Source organism: Melanotaenia boesemani, chromosome 17, assembly GCF_017639745.1.
Source record: "Melanotaenia boesemani isolate fMelBoe1 chromosome 17, fMelBoe1.pri, whole genome shotgun sequence".
NCBI classification, from domain to species: Eukaryota; Metazoa; Chordata; class Actinopteri; order Atheriniformes; family Melanotaeniidae; genus Melanotaenia; species Melanotaenia boesemani.
The window spans coordinates 9,401,415-9,415,181 of record NC_055698.1 but is presented as its reverse complement, the minus strand read 5'-3'; the positions used below and the strand labels follow the sequence as shown (position 1 = coordinate 9,415,181).

General features: G+C 48.9%; 1 long non-coding RNA gene across 1 annotated transcript; it reads right to left on the bottom strand.

Moving 5' to 3' along the window:
• Positions 1 to 8,823: 8,823 nt before the first annotated feature.
• Positions 8,824 to 10,122, bottom strand: LOC121656860. Its single transcript, XR_006013483.1, has 4 exons — positions 10,091 to 10,122; positions 9,932 to 9,983; positions 9,683 to 9,753; positions 8,824 to 8,972 (listed from the first exon to the last, which is right to left on the bottom strand). It is a non-coding gene; the product is annotated as an uncharacterized LOC121656860 (long non-coding RNA).
• Between the last annotated feature and the right edge of the window lie 3,645 nt (positions 10,123 to 13,767).

Here is a 13,767-nt window from a genome sequence, read left to right as displayed (position 1 = left end):
TAAAACTTAGTGAAGTGGCTTCGATGGTGATCTCAGGCGCTGTTCTTAGTGGATGGAGACTCTAACGGTCCGAGCTGGAAACTGGATGCACTCAGTGTGTCGAAAGAAGATGATGATGGTTCCTGCAGGCGATGCTATATCTTCTTCCAGATGTTGTAAAAGCCAATGGTGGTTCCTGCAAGTGGAGAGAGGGTGATGGTGGTCATCAAGCCGATGGTAGTGGCTGCAGGTGGAGAGGGGAGGCTGGTGTTCAGCAAGCCGATGGTGGTGGCTGCAGGTGGAGAGGGGAGGCTGGTGTTCAGCAAGCCAGTGGTGGTAGCTGCAGGTAGAGAAGGGAGGCTGGCCTGTTGAAAGCCGGTGGTGGTGGCTGCAGGTGAAGACGGGAGGCTGGTGTTTTGCAAGCCGATGGTGGTGGCTGCAGGTGGGAGGCTGGTGTTTAAAAAGCTGATGGTGGTGGCTGCAGGTGGAGAGGGGAGGCTGGCCTTTTGCAAGCCGATGGTGGTGGCTGCAGGTGGAGACGGGAGGCTGGCCTTTTGCAAGCCGATGGTGGTGGCTGCAGGTGGAGACGGGAGGCTGGCCTTTTGCAAGCCGGTGGTGGTGGCTGCAGGTGGAGACGGGAGGATGGCCTTCTGCAAGCCCATGGTGGTGGCTGCAGGCGGATACAAAAGGCTGATGTGTTGCAAGCCGATGGTGGTGGGTGTAGGTGGACACGGGAGGCTGGCCTTTTGCAAGCCGGTGGTGGTGGCTGCAGGTGGAGAAGGGAGGCTGGTGTTGTGCAAGCCGATGGTGGTGGCTGCAGGTGGAGAGGGGAGGCTGGTGTTCAGCAAGCCGATGGTGGTGGCTGCAGGTGGAGAGGGGAGGCTGGTGTGTTGCAAGCCGATGGTGGTGGCTGCAGGTGGAGATGAGAGCCTGGTGTTTTGCAAGCCGATGGTGGTGGCTGCAGGTGGAGACGGGAGGCAGGCCTGTTGCTAGCCGATGGTGGTGGCTGCAGGTGGGAGGCTGGTGTTCAACAAGCTTATGGTGGTGGCTGAAGGTGGAGAGGGGAGGCTGGCCTTTTGCATGCCGGTGGTGGTGGCTGCAGGTGGAGAGGGGAGGCTGGCCTTCTGCAAGCCGATGGTGGTGCCTGCAGGTGGAGACCGGAGGCTGGATTTTAGGAAGCCGATGGTGGTGGCTGCAGGTGGAGATCGGAGGTGGATGGTGGACACTGCAGAGGGATAATATAAATAGAACAGAAAAAAACTAACTCATCGTGTTTCAGAACTAGTTAAATGTAAAACTTAGTGAAGTGGCTTCGATGGTGATGTCAGGCGCTGTTCTTAGTGGATGGAGACTCTAACGGTCCGAGCTGGAAACTGGATGCACTCAGTGTGTCGAAAGAAGATGATGGTGGTTCCTGCAGATGATGTTAGATCTTCTTCCAGATGTTTTAAAAGCCAATGGTGGTACCTGCAAGTGGAGACGGGATGATGGTGGTCATCAAGCCGATGGCAGTGGCCGCAGGTGGGAGGCTGGCGTTCAGCAAGCCGATGGTGGTGGCTGCAGGTGGAGAGGGGAGGCTGGTGTTTTGCAAGCCGATGGTGGTGGCAGCAGGTGGGAGGCTGGTGTATAAAAAGATGATGGTGGTGGCTGCAGGTGGAGAGGGGAGGCTGGTCTTTTGCAAGCCGATGGTGGTGGCTGCAGGTGGAGACGGGAGGCAGGCCTGTTGCATGCCAGTGGTGGTGGCTGTAGGTGGAGACGGGAGGCTGGCCTTTTGCAAGACGGTGGTGGTGGCTGCAGGTAGAGAGGGGAGGCTGCTTTTTGAAAGCCGATGGTGGTGCCTGCAGGTGGAGATCGGAGGCTTGATTTTAGCAAGCCGATGGTGGTGGCTGCAGGTGGAGATCGGAGGTGGATGGTGGACACTGCAGAGGGAAAATATAAATAGAAAAGAAAAAAACTCACTTGTCGTGTTTCAGAACTAGTTACCCATAAGATGAAAACAAGAAAAGATGAAAGAAAAATGGTGAATTGTATAAAAAAGTTAAACTAAATGTAAAACTTAGTGAAGTGGCTTCGATGGTGATGTCAGGCGCTGTTCTTAGTGGATGGAGACTCTAACGGTCCGAGCTGGAAACTGGATGCACTCAGTGTGTCGAAAGAAGATGATGGTGGTTCCTGCAGGCGATGTTAGATCTTCTTCCAGATGTTTTAAAAGCCAATGGTGGTTCCTGCAAGTGGAGACGGGATGATGGTGGTCATCAAGCCGATGGCAGTGGCCGCAGGTGGGAGGCTGGCGTTCAGCAAGCCGATGGTGGTGGCTGCAGGTGGAGAGGGGAGGCTGGTGTTTTGCAAGCCGATGGTGGTGGCTGCAGGTGGGAGGCTGGTGTATAAAAAGCTGATGGTGGTGGCTGCAGGTGGAGAGGGGAGGCTGGCCTTTTGCAAGCCGATGGTGGTGGCTGCAGGTGGAGACGGGAGGCAGGCCTGTTGCAAGCCAGTGGTGGTGGCTGTAGGTGGAGACGGGAAGCTGGCCTTTTGCAAGACGGTGGTGCTGGCTACAGGTGGAGAGGGGAGGCTGCTTTTTGAAAGCCGATGGTGTTGCCTGCAGGTGGAGATCGGAGGCTGGATTTTAGCAAGCCGATGGTGGTGGCTGCAGGTGGAGATCGGAGGTGGATGGTGGACACTGCAGAGGGAAAATATAAATAGAAAAGAAAAAAACTCACTTGTCGTGTTTCAGAACTAGTTACCCATAAGATGAAAACAAGAAAAGATGAAAGAAAAATGGTGAATTGTATAAAAAAGTTAAACTTAATGTAAAACTTAGTGAAGTGGCTTCGATGGTGATCTCAGGCGCTGTTCTTAGTGGATGGAGACTCTAACGGTCTGAGCTGGAAACTGGATGCACTCAGTGTGTCGAAAGAAGATGATGGTGGTTCCTGCAGGCGATGTTAGATCTTCTTCCAGATGTTTTAAAAGGCAATGTTGGTTCCTGCAGGTGGAGACGGGATGCTGGTGGTCATCAAGCCGATGGTGGTGGCCGCAGGTGGGACGCAGGTGTTTAGCAAGCCGATGGTGGTGGCTGCAGGTGGAGAGGGGAGGCTGGTGTTTTGCAAGCCGATGGTGGTGGCTGCAGGTGGAGACGAGAGGCTGGCATTCCGCAAGCCGATGTTGGTGGCTGCAGGTGGAGAGGGGAGGCTGGTGTTTTGCAAGCCGATGTTGGTGGCTGCAGGTTGAGAGGGGAGGCTGGTGTGTTGCAAGCCGATGGCCGTGGCTGCAGGTGGAGACGGTAGGCTGGCCTTCTGAAAGCCGATGGTGGTGGCTGCAGGTGGAGATCGGAGGTGGATGGTGGACACTGCAGAGGGATAAAACTCACTTATCGTGTTTCAGAACTAGTTACACAGAAGATGAAAACAAGAAAAGATTAAAGAAAAATGGTGAATAGTATAAAAAAGTTAAACTAAATGTAAAACTTAGTGAAGTGGCTTCGATGGTGATCTCAGGAGCTGTCCCAGTGGATGGAGACTCTAACGGTCCGAGCTGGAAACTGGATGCACTCAGTGTGTCGAAAGAAGATGATGGTGGTTCATGCAGGCGATGTTAGAACTTCTTCCAGATGTTTTAAAAGCCAATGGTGGTTCCTGCAAGTGGAGACGGGATTATGGTGGTCATCAATCCGATGGTAGTAGCCGCAGGTGGGAGGCTGGTGTTCAGCAAGCCGATGGTGGTGGCTGCAGGAGGAGAGGGGAGACTGGTGTTTTGCAAGCCGATGGTGGTGGCTGCAGGTGGAGACGAGAGGCTGGCATTCCGCAAGCCGATGTTGATGGCTGCAGGTGGAGAGGGGAGGCTGGTGTTTTGCAAGCCGATGGCGGTGGCTGCAGTTGGAAAAGGGAGGCTGGTGTTTTGGAAGCCGATGGTGGTGGCTGCAGGTGGAGACGGTAGGCTGGCCTTCTGAAAGCCGATGGTGGTGCCTGCAGGTGGAGATCGGAGGTTGATGGTGGACACTGCAGAGGGATAATATAAATAGAAAAGAAAAAAACTCACTTATCGTGTTTCAGAACTAGTTACACATAAGATGAAAACAAGAAAAGATTAAAGAAAAATGGTGAATTGCATAAAAAAGTTAAACTAAATGTAAAACTTAGTGAAGTGGCTTCGATGGTGATCTCAGGCGCTGTTCTTAGTGGATGGAGACTCTAACGGTCCGAGCTGGAAACTGGATGCAGTCAGTGTGTCGAAAGAAGATGATGGTGGTTCCTGCAGGCGATGTTAGATCTTCTTCCAGATGTTATAAAAGGCAATGATGGTTCCTGCAGGTGGAGACGGGATGATGGTGGTCATAAAGCCGATGGGAGTGGCCGCAGGTGGGAGGCTGGTGTTCAGCAAGCCGATGGTGGTGGCTGCAGGTGGAGAGGGGAGGCTGGTGTTTTGCAAGCCGATGGTGGTGGCTGCAGGTGGAGAGAGGAGGCTGGCCTTTTGCAAGCCGGTGGTGGTGGCTGCAGGTGGACACGGGAGCCTGGCCAATTGCAAGCCGGTGGTGGTGGCTGTAGGTGGAGAGGGGAGACTGGCCCTCTACAAGCCGATGGTGGTGGCTGCAGGTGGAGACGAGAGGCTGGTGTTTTGCAAGCCGAGGATGGTGGCTGCAGGTGGAGAGGGGAGGCTGGCCTGTTGCAAGGCGATGGTGGTGGCTGCAGGTGGGAGGCTGGTGTTCACTAAGCCGATCGTGGTGGCTGCAGGTGGAGAGGGGAGTCAGGTGTTTAGCAAGCCGATGGTGGTGGCTGCAGGTGGAGAGGGGAGGCTGGCCTTTTGCAAGTCGATGGTGGTGGCTGCAGGTGGAGACGAGAGGCTGGCCTTCTGCAAGCCGATGGTGGTGGCTGCAGGTGGAGAGGGGAGGCTGGTTTTTGTATGCCGATGGTGGTGGCTGCAGGTGGAGAGGGGAGGCTGGTGTTCAGTAAGCCGATGGTGGGGGCTGCAGGTGGAGAGGGGAGGCTGGTGTTTTGCAAGCCGATGGTGGTGGCTGCAGGTGGAGACGAGAGGCTGGCATTCCGCAAGCCGATGTTGGTGGCTGCAGGTGGAGAGGGGAGGCTGGCGTTTTGCAAGCCGACGGCGGTGGCTGCAGGTGGAGAAGGGAGGCTGGTGTTTTGGAAGCTGATGGTGGTGCCTGCAGGTGGAGATCGGAGGTGGATGGTGGACACTGCAGAGGGATAATATAAATAGAAAAGAAAAAAACTCACTTATCGTGTTTCAGAACTAGTTACACATAAGATGAAAACAAGAAAACATTAAAGAAAAATGGTGAATTGTATAAAAAAGTTAAACTAAATGTAAAACTTAGTGAAGTGGCTTCGATGGTGATCTCAGGCGTTGTCCCAGTGGATGGAGACTCTAACGGTCCGAGCTGGAAAGTGGATGCACTCAGTGTGTCGAAAGAAGATGACGGTGGTTCCTGCAGGCGATGCTAGATCTTCTTCCAGATGTTTTAAAAGCCAATGGTGGTTCCTGCAAGTGGAGACGGGATGATGGTGGACATAAAGTCGATGGTAGGGGCCGCAGGTGGGAGGCTGGTGTTCAGCAAGCCGATGGTGGTGGCTGCAGGTGGAGAGGGGAGGCTGGTGTTTTGCAAGCCGGTGGTGGTGGCTGCAGGTGGACACGGGAGCCTGGCCAATTGCAAGCCGGTGGTGGTGGCTGTAGGTGGAGAGGGGAGACTGGCCTTCTACAAGCCGACGGTGGTGGCTGCAGGTGGAGACGAGAGGCTGGTGTTTGCAAGCCGATGGTGGTGGCTGCAGGTGGAGAGGGGAGGCTGGCCTGTTGCAAGGCGATGGTGGTGGCTGCACGTGGGAGGCTGGTGTTCAGTAAGCCGATCGTGGTGGCTGCAGGTGGAGAGGGGAGGCTGGTGTTTAGCCAGCCGATGGTGGTGGCTGCAGGTGGAGAGGGGAGGCTGGCCTTTTGCAAGCCGATGGTGGTGGCTGCAGGTGGAGACGAGAGGCTGGCCTTCTGCAAGCCGATGGTGGTGGCTGCAGGTGGAGAGGGGAGGCTGGTTTTTTTATGCCGATGGTGGTGGCTGCAGGTGGAGAGGGGAGGCTGGTGTTCAGTAAGCCGATGGTGGGGGCTGCAGGTGGAGAGGGGAGGCTGGTGTTTTGCAAGCCGATGGTGGTGGCTGCAGGTGGAGACGAGAGGCTGGCATTCCGCAAGCCGATATTGGTGGCTGCAGGTGGAGAGGGGAGGCTGGTGTTTTGCAAGCTGACGGCGGTGGCTGCAGGTGGAGAAGGGAGGCTGGTGTTTTGGAAGCCGATGGTGGTGGCTGCAGGTGGAGACGGTAGGCTGGCCTTCTGAAAGCCGATGGTGGTGCCTGCAGGTGGAGATCGGAGGTGGATGGTGGACACTGCAGAGGGATAATATAAATAGAAAAGAAAAAAACTCACTTATCGTGTTTCAGAACTAGTTACACATAAGATGAAAACAAGAAAATATTAAAGAAAAATGGTGAATTGTATAAAAAAGTTAAACTAAATGTAAAACTTAGTGAAGTGGCTTCGATGGTGATCTCAGGCGTTGTCCCAGTGGATGGAGACTCTAACGGTCCGAGCTGGAAAGTTCAGTGTGTCGAAAGAAGATGATGGTGGTTCCTGCAGGCGATGCTAGATCTTCTTCCAGATGTTTTAAAAGCCAATGGTGGTTCCTGCAAGTGGAGACGGGATGATGGTGGACATAAAGCCGATGGTAGTGGCCGCAGGTGGGAGGCTGGTGTTCAGCAAGCCGATGGTGGTGGCTGCAGGTGGAGAGGGGAGGCTGGTGTTTTGCAAGCCGATGGTGGTGGCTGCAGGTGGAGACAGGAGGCTGGCCTTTTACAAGCCGGTGGTGGTTGCTGCAGGCGGAGAGGGGAGGTTGGCCCGTTGCAAGCCGGTGGTGGTGGCTGCAGGTGGAGACGGGAGGCTGGCCTGTTGCAAGCCGATGGCGGCAGCTGCAGGTGGAGATGAGAGGCTGGTGTTGTGCAAGCCGATGGTGGTGGCTGCAGGTGGACACGGGAGGCTGGCCAATTGCAAGTCGGTGGTGGTGGTTGCAGGTGGAGAGGGGAGACTGGCCTTCTACAAGCCGACGGTGGTGGCTGCAGGTGGAGACGAGAGGCTGGTGTTTTGCAAGCCGATGGTGGTGGCTGCAGGTGGAGAGGGGAGGCTGGAGACGGGAGGCTGGTGTTTTGCAAGCCGATGGTGGTGGCTGCAGGTGGAGAGAGGAGGCTGGCCTGTTGCAAGCCAGTGGTGGTGGCTGTAGGTGGAGACGGGAGGCTGGCCTTCTGCAAGTCCATGGTGGTGGCTGCAGGCGATGTTAGATCTTCTTCCAGATGTTTTAAAAGGCAATGGTGGTTCCTGCAGGTGGAGACGGGATGATGGTGTTTTGCAAGCCGATGGTGGTGGCTGCACGTGGAGAGGGGAGGCTGGGGTTTTGCAAGCCGATGGTGGTGGCTGCAGGTGGAGAGGGGAGGCTGGCCTTTTGCAAGCCGGTGGTGGTGGCTGTAGGTGGAGACGGGAGGCTGGTGTTTTGCAAGCCGATGGTGGTGGCTGCAGGCGGGAGGCTGGTGTGTAAAAAGCTGATGGTGGTGGCTGCAGGTGGAGAGGGGAGGCTGGCCTTTTGCAAGCCGGTGGTGGTGGCTGCAGGTGGGAGGCTGGTGTTCAACAAGCCGATGGTGGTGGCTGCAGGTGGAGAGGGGAGGCTGGCCCTTTGCAAGCCGATGGTGGTGGCTGAAGGTGGAGACGGGAGGCTGGCCTTCTGCAAGCCCATGGTGGTGGCTGCAGGTGGAGATGAGAGGCTGGTGTTTTGCAAGCCGATGGTGGTGGCTGCAGGTGGACATGGGAGGCTGGTCAATTGGAAGCCGGTGGTGGTGGCTGCAGGTGGAGAGCGGAGGCTGGCCTTCCGCAAGCCGATGGTGGTGGCTGCAGGTGGAGATGAGAGGCTGGTGTTTTGCAAGCCGATGGTCGTGGCTGCAGGTGGAGACGGGAGGCTGGCCTTTTGTAAGCCGATGGTGGTGGCTGCAGGTGGGAGGCTGGTGTTCAACAAGCCGATAGTGGTGGCTGCAGGTGGAGAGGGGAGGCTGGGGTTATGCAAGCCGATGGTGGTGGCTGCAGGTGGAGACGAGAGGCTGGCCTTCTGCAAGCCGATGTTGGTGGCTGCAGGTGGAGAGGGGATGCTGGTTATTGCAAGCCGATGGTGGTGGCTGCAGGTGGAGACGGGAGGTTGGTGTTTTGTAAGCCGATGGTGGTGGCTGCAGGTGGAGACGGGAGGCTGGTTTTTGCAAGCCGATGGTGGTGGCTGTAGGCGGAGACGGGAGGCTAATGTTTTGCAACACGATGGTGGTGACTGCAGATGGAGACGGGAGGCTGTTGTTCAGCAAGCCGATGGTGGTGGCTGCAGGTGGAGAGGGGAGGCTGGCCTTCTGCAAGCCGATGTTGGTGGCTGCAGGCGGAGAGGGGAGGCTGGCGTTTTGCATGCCGATGGTGGTGGCTGCAGGTGGAGACGGGAGGCTGGCCTTCTGCAAGCCGATGTTGGTAGCTGCAGGTGGAGAGGGGAGGCTGGCGTTTTGCAAGCCGATTGTGGTGGCTGCAGGTGGAGAAGGGAGGCTGGCGTTTTGCAAGCCGATGGTGGTGGCTGCAGGTGGAGACGGGAGGTTGGTGTTTTGCAAGCCGATGGTGGTGGCTGTAGGTGGAGACGTGAGGCTGGTTTTTTGCAACACGATGGTGGTGGCTGCAGGTGGATGATCTGCAGGCAGATGGTGGACACTGCAGAGGGACAGTATATACAGGAAACAAATTTTGAAATTTTAAATTTCAGAACTATTTACATGTAAAATGAATAAAAAAAACAGAAAATCAAAGAAGAAAAGTGAACTATATACAAAAGTTAAACATTTCATTGAAATGTAAAACTTAGTGAAGTGGTGATCTCAGGCGGGATCCCAGAACTTCTGGTCAACCCTCTGGAACCACACTTCAAGACGGCCACTTAGACACCTACAAGAGACAAAAGACACATGAATGACATCATGATAATAAATAAATTACTCAGAAGGTTTTTTCAAATTAGGTCAACTTTTAGTTTTCTAACAGTGTGTCAGCTTTTCATCCCCTGACAGACAGAGAACGGGCCTACTGCCTAAAACTAAAAGTCCTGCCACCCATTTTAGTTTCAGAAATTTTCGGTACCGCAAGTTTTCCGATGTTTTGGGAACGATGGGAAATAAGAAACAATCAGATATTTGAGATAAATTTTTACAGAGAGCCAATGTAGAGAGGCTAACTCAGGAGAAATGTGCTCTTTCTTGTCAGTAATCTGGCAGCAACATTTTGGATCAGCTGAAGAATTTTAAGGGAGTAGTTTGGGGATCCACTTAAGATGGTGTTACAGTAGTCCAGCACAGATGGGATAAAATGTGTGGACCAGATGTTCAGCATCACTTCAGGACAGGATGCTCCTTATGTTGGTGATATGATGGAAATGAAGCTACTCTAGAGATGTGTTTGATGTGAGCACTAAAAGACAAATCCTGGTCAAGAATGACTCCAAGCTTCCTGCTATTAACAGGAACTAACTGAACAACCAAATATAAGGATTTTAGGGCCAAAAAAGTTCCCTAAAATTCTGAATAGATGGGAGTCTGTCTGGGCTGAAGGTGGTGCACAAGTGGAGGACCCAACAGGATCCACCAGGGCGTGGGGCTTACGTCGTTAGCTTCAGGCGTTGCGTGGCTTTTTGACACATGGCAGCCCGTCGTTGTCATCACGCTTCCTCCTCCTGCAGCCACAAAACAGAACAAAATCAATCAGAGCAGAGCTGACCTGTTTCCATGGCAACTCAGGTTAAAAAAGAAGTATTTTAAAGAGAATTATTGAGACAAAAAGGCATAAACTTAATCCACTGACACAGATCAGGAGTGAGGAGAAGATCTGGAATGAAAGCATCCAGAGAAAACTTACTGTGAGTGGCAGGGGTTCAGGGTGGCTGCAGCAGGACGGGCTGGCATCCTGCAGGAACACACACACACATTTTACAGCAGGAAGACAGTGTGGACATACAAACAGAAGCTCAGCTGCTGATGCTAAACATTGATCAGGATTTGTCTTTTACTTACTGGGATCCAAAAGGGACCAAGAACTGGCCATTAAGGAGCTGAAAACATGGCAAACACACACAGAACAGATGTGAAACAACAAGCTGCTGTGGTGACATCTGCCCACCAGCTCACACATACAAAAACACATTCTTCCATCATAGGAAAGAGTTGGGGAACGGAGACATGTTCACCTGTTTGCGTTCATCAATCTGATCAGCTTTTATCATCAAAAGTGTTTCATGCCATTCATCTTTCGAAAGAAATCATCTGTTTATGTGACCATATTGTTGGTTTTTGGAATTTATTTATTGATTGAATTAAACTTATAATTCCTTAAATTGTTGCCTAAAACAGACTTATATAGATAGACTACTTTCCCTGGACCCTTGCTAAACTTTGCTGCAGGGTGAACAGATGCTCCCACCGCCACAGCAACAGGGACACCACAAGTTCTGCAAATAAACACACACGTAAGAGACAAACTGTAAATCTGACACATGGGAAATTCACACAGTCTTACAAGACCTGTTGTCCTGAAGCAAATTAGTGACCTTCTAAGTGAATTTAGGAAGCCTGTAAACCTTTTTAACCCACAAAGTTCTGCTGCCATTGTTGGATTTTACTTCCAGTAATATTACCTGTTTTATTCTTTTCCACTGAAATCATTTAATTGGTCTAAGTTTATGAGAAGGCAGCATTTAAAATAATCTCTTTTAAAATAAGATTGCGAGTCCAGCTGCAAACAAGAACGTAAAATTCATATAGTTAAAAACTATTTAGCCTAAGACATTTATCATGTCCGCTGTTAGTGTCTTTTATTGCTTTATAATGCATAAAAATGTATAAAAATGAGCCTGCTTTGCATTGTAGACCAAGTTAGAGTGTACTGATGGCTACAGTGCAGAGTACACACACATATAATAAATGTACCACCTGATTTCTGTCAGTGTTCAGTAAACTCACTTCTACTTTCTCTCTGATCTAAATTACTCTGTGTAATCTGTAGAAAGTCTAAAAGCATATTCCTTTTATTAATTACATATATTTAGTACTTAATTTAGTATTTAGTTGTATTTTAGTATCAGAATATTTTCTTTATAAAAAAAACCACAGCCTTCTTCTAAAAACTTTTTTTTCCATTCTAAAAAACTTCTTTTTTTGGTATCACTGTTTAAAGTGAAAGCTCTGGCTTAACAATTTAACCATTAAAAATGTAGAAACATATAAGATGAACTAAAATATCCATCTATCCATTCATCTCCAGGTTGGGTCAAGCAGAGAAGCCCAAACTTCCTTCTCTTCCCCGATAATCACTTCATATCCAATATTTATTGTTTGTTTTAATAACTTCTACATCTTCTTGTTCAATTAATAATCAGTATCAATCAGTATAATATGTTTTATTATTATTGTTCAGCTGTTTTTGTCCTGGTTCTGCACATCCTTTTTGTGTATTGTAGAACAACATGAGAGACCAGATTCAAATTCCATATATGTTTACATGTAGGCTACATGTACCTTAATCACTTGTTGCCTTTAAATCGGCTTTCGCATAAATCGGCATTCATTACTTATTTCATGTTCTCATACTTACAGCTCTTTAAGAATACCACCTTGAACAAGTTGCTGCTAAGTACTTTTTTTGTTGCACTTTGAACGCGTTGTTGCTATGATGACTCAAATCGCCTTCGGGGATTAGTAAAGTTTTCTGACTCTGATAATTTCGATTTTAAATAACAGCAAACAAGCTAGCGGAGACTTTGCACATGCGCAATTGATTTGCAGTCTGGACGCAAAGGGGTGAACGCGTGCGTCCAGCCAGCGGCTGGCGCATGCGCATTTCTTTTGCAGTCTTGACACCGGTGGGTGAACAGGTTTTTCAATTGTAGTTGAAGCAGATGAAGAATTTCGACATAATTTCGTTTATCATACTTTTAGTTATTTAAAATGCAAAATAATGCAGTATAACCTTTTGTTTTAGACATGTCCATACAATTTTCTTACATTTAGAGATAAAAATCAAAGTTTTGGACATCCAAAACACATTTTTAATAGAACAGAACAGGTTTAATTACGGAAGCGTGGAGCTGTCACCCAAATAAAAAAGAAATCGGACCTTATCACGTTATAACGTGATATGTTTATTGTAAAAACGTAAAACGTATCACGTTATAACGTGATACTTTATTGTAATAACGTGAAACGTATCACGTTATAACGTGATACTTTATTGTAAAAACGTGAAACGTATCACGTTATAACGTGATACTTTATTGTAATAACGTGAAACGTATCACGTTATAACGTGATACTTTATTGTAATAACGTGAAACGTATCACGTTATAACGTGATACTTTATTGTAAAAACGTGAAACGTATCACGTTATAACGTGATACTTTATTGTAATAACGTGAAACGTATCACGTTAAAACGTGATACTTTATTGTAATAACGTGAAACGTATCACGTTATAACGTGATACTTTATTGTAATAACGTGAAACATATCACGTTATAACAGGGCCGGACTGGGAAACTTTTTCAGGCCAAGAGTCATTCATGCATCAGGCCACCCTGGTCTTGACCACACACGCATGTTCACACACCCACACCTAAATGCATGGGCACAAACAAAACACATGCATGTGCGCGCGCACACACACACACACACACACACACACACACACACACGTTTTTGGTTGATTCAAAACGAATAAAATAATAATGTAGACAAGACAATCTCTTTATTTCTTTTTTAGATTGAAACAACAACTTAACAAATTATAATAACAAAAATAAACTGCTGTAAATATATGACTTTGTCCCCTGCTCTGACCCACTTATAGGTCTGGACCCCAAAGTTTTAACAAACAAACAAAAAAAAAAGAGAAGAATCAAAATTAGAGAGCAAAAAACATCTGTCATGGTTATCAACTTTCAATTGTAAGTCTCTTAAAACTTAAAATTGTAAGAAAAGTTTATGAAATACATAAATCAGTGTCATTAAATATTTTATATGCATTTAAATATTTGATAAATTAATTTACTTTTATGTATTTAATTCGAAACCTAGTATTGTTCGAATATATTTAATCACTTCACCATTTTATTGATCAAATTAGCATATTTTTCCAAGTCCCTTTTTTTGCTGTAGTTAAATCTACTACATATATTGTGTCTGTCAGCCTGACTTGAGCCTTTAAATGTGTTCTTGTAGGAGTTGATTTGATTACATTCTATGAATTATCAACATATCAGGCCTCTTGTTTTATGTGAAGTGTCACATACAATCATATATATAACACATATATACAATGATATATGTATCATTGTGGTGGTGTCATTGCATCATGTCATACTTTAAAAGGTTTTAGCTGTTAAACTGGAAGCAGATCTGGTTTAGTTATTCAAAATAAATTATACCAAAAATGAGACCAATTAAACCAGTACGGTGTTCGAATGGGCCCCGGACCAGTTTGTACTGGAAAAGTTGGGCCCCAGTGCATGAAAGGTTAAGAACCCCTGGTTTAACCTATGTCTTATTTATCTTCATTTCAAGGCAAGGGCTACACAGGCTACATATTTACACTGTGAAGCCTGAAAGTGTACAGCCTCAAGGACCCTTGGGTCCTTGGACCTCATACTGTGTTTAAAAGAGTATTTTGTATCAAAGTTTTGTGTGTTTTTTTTAAAT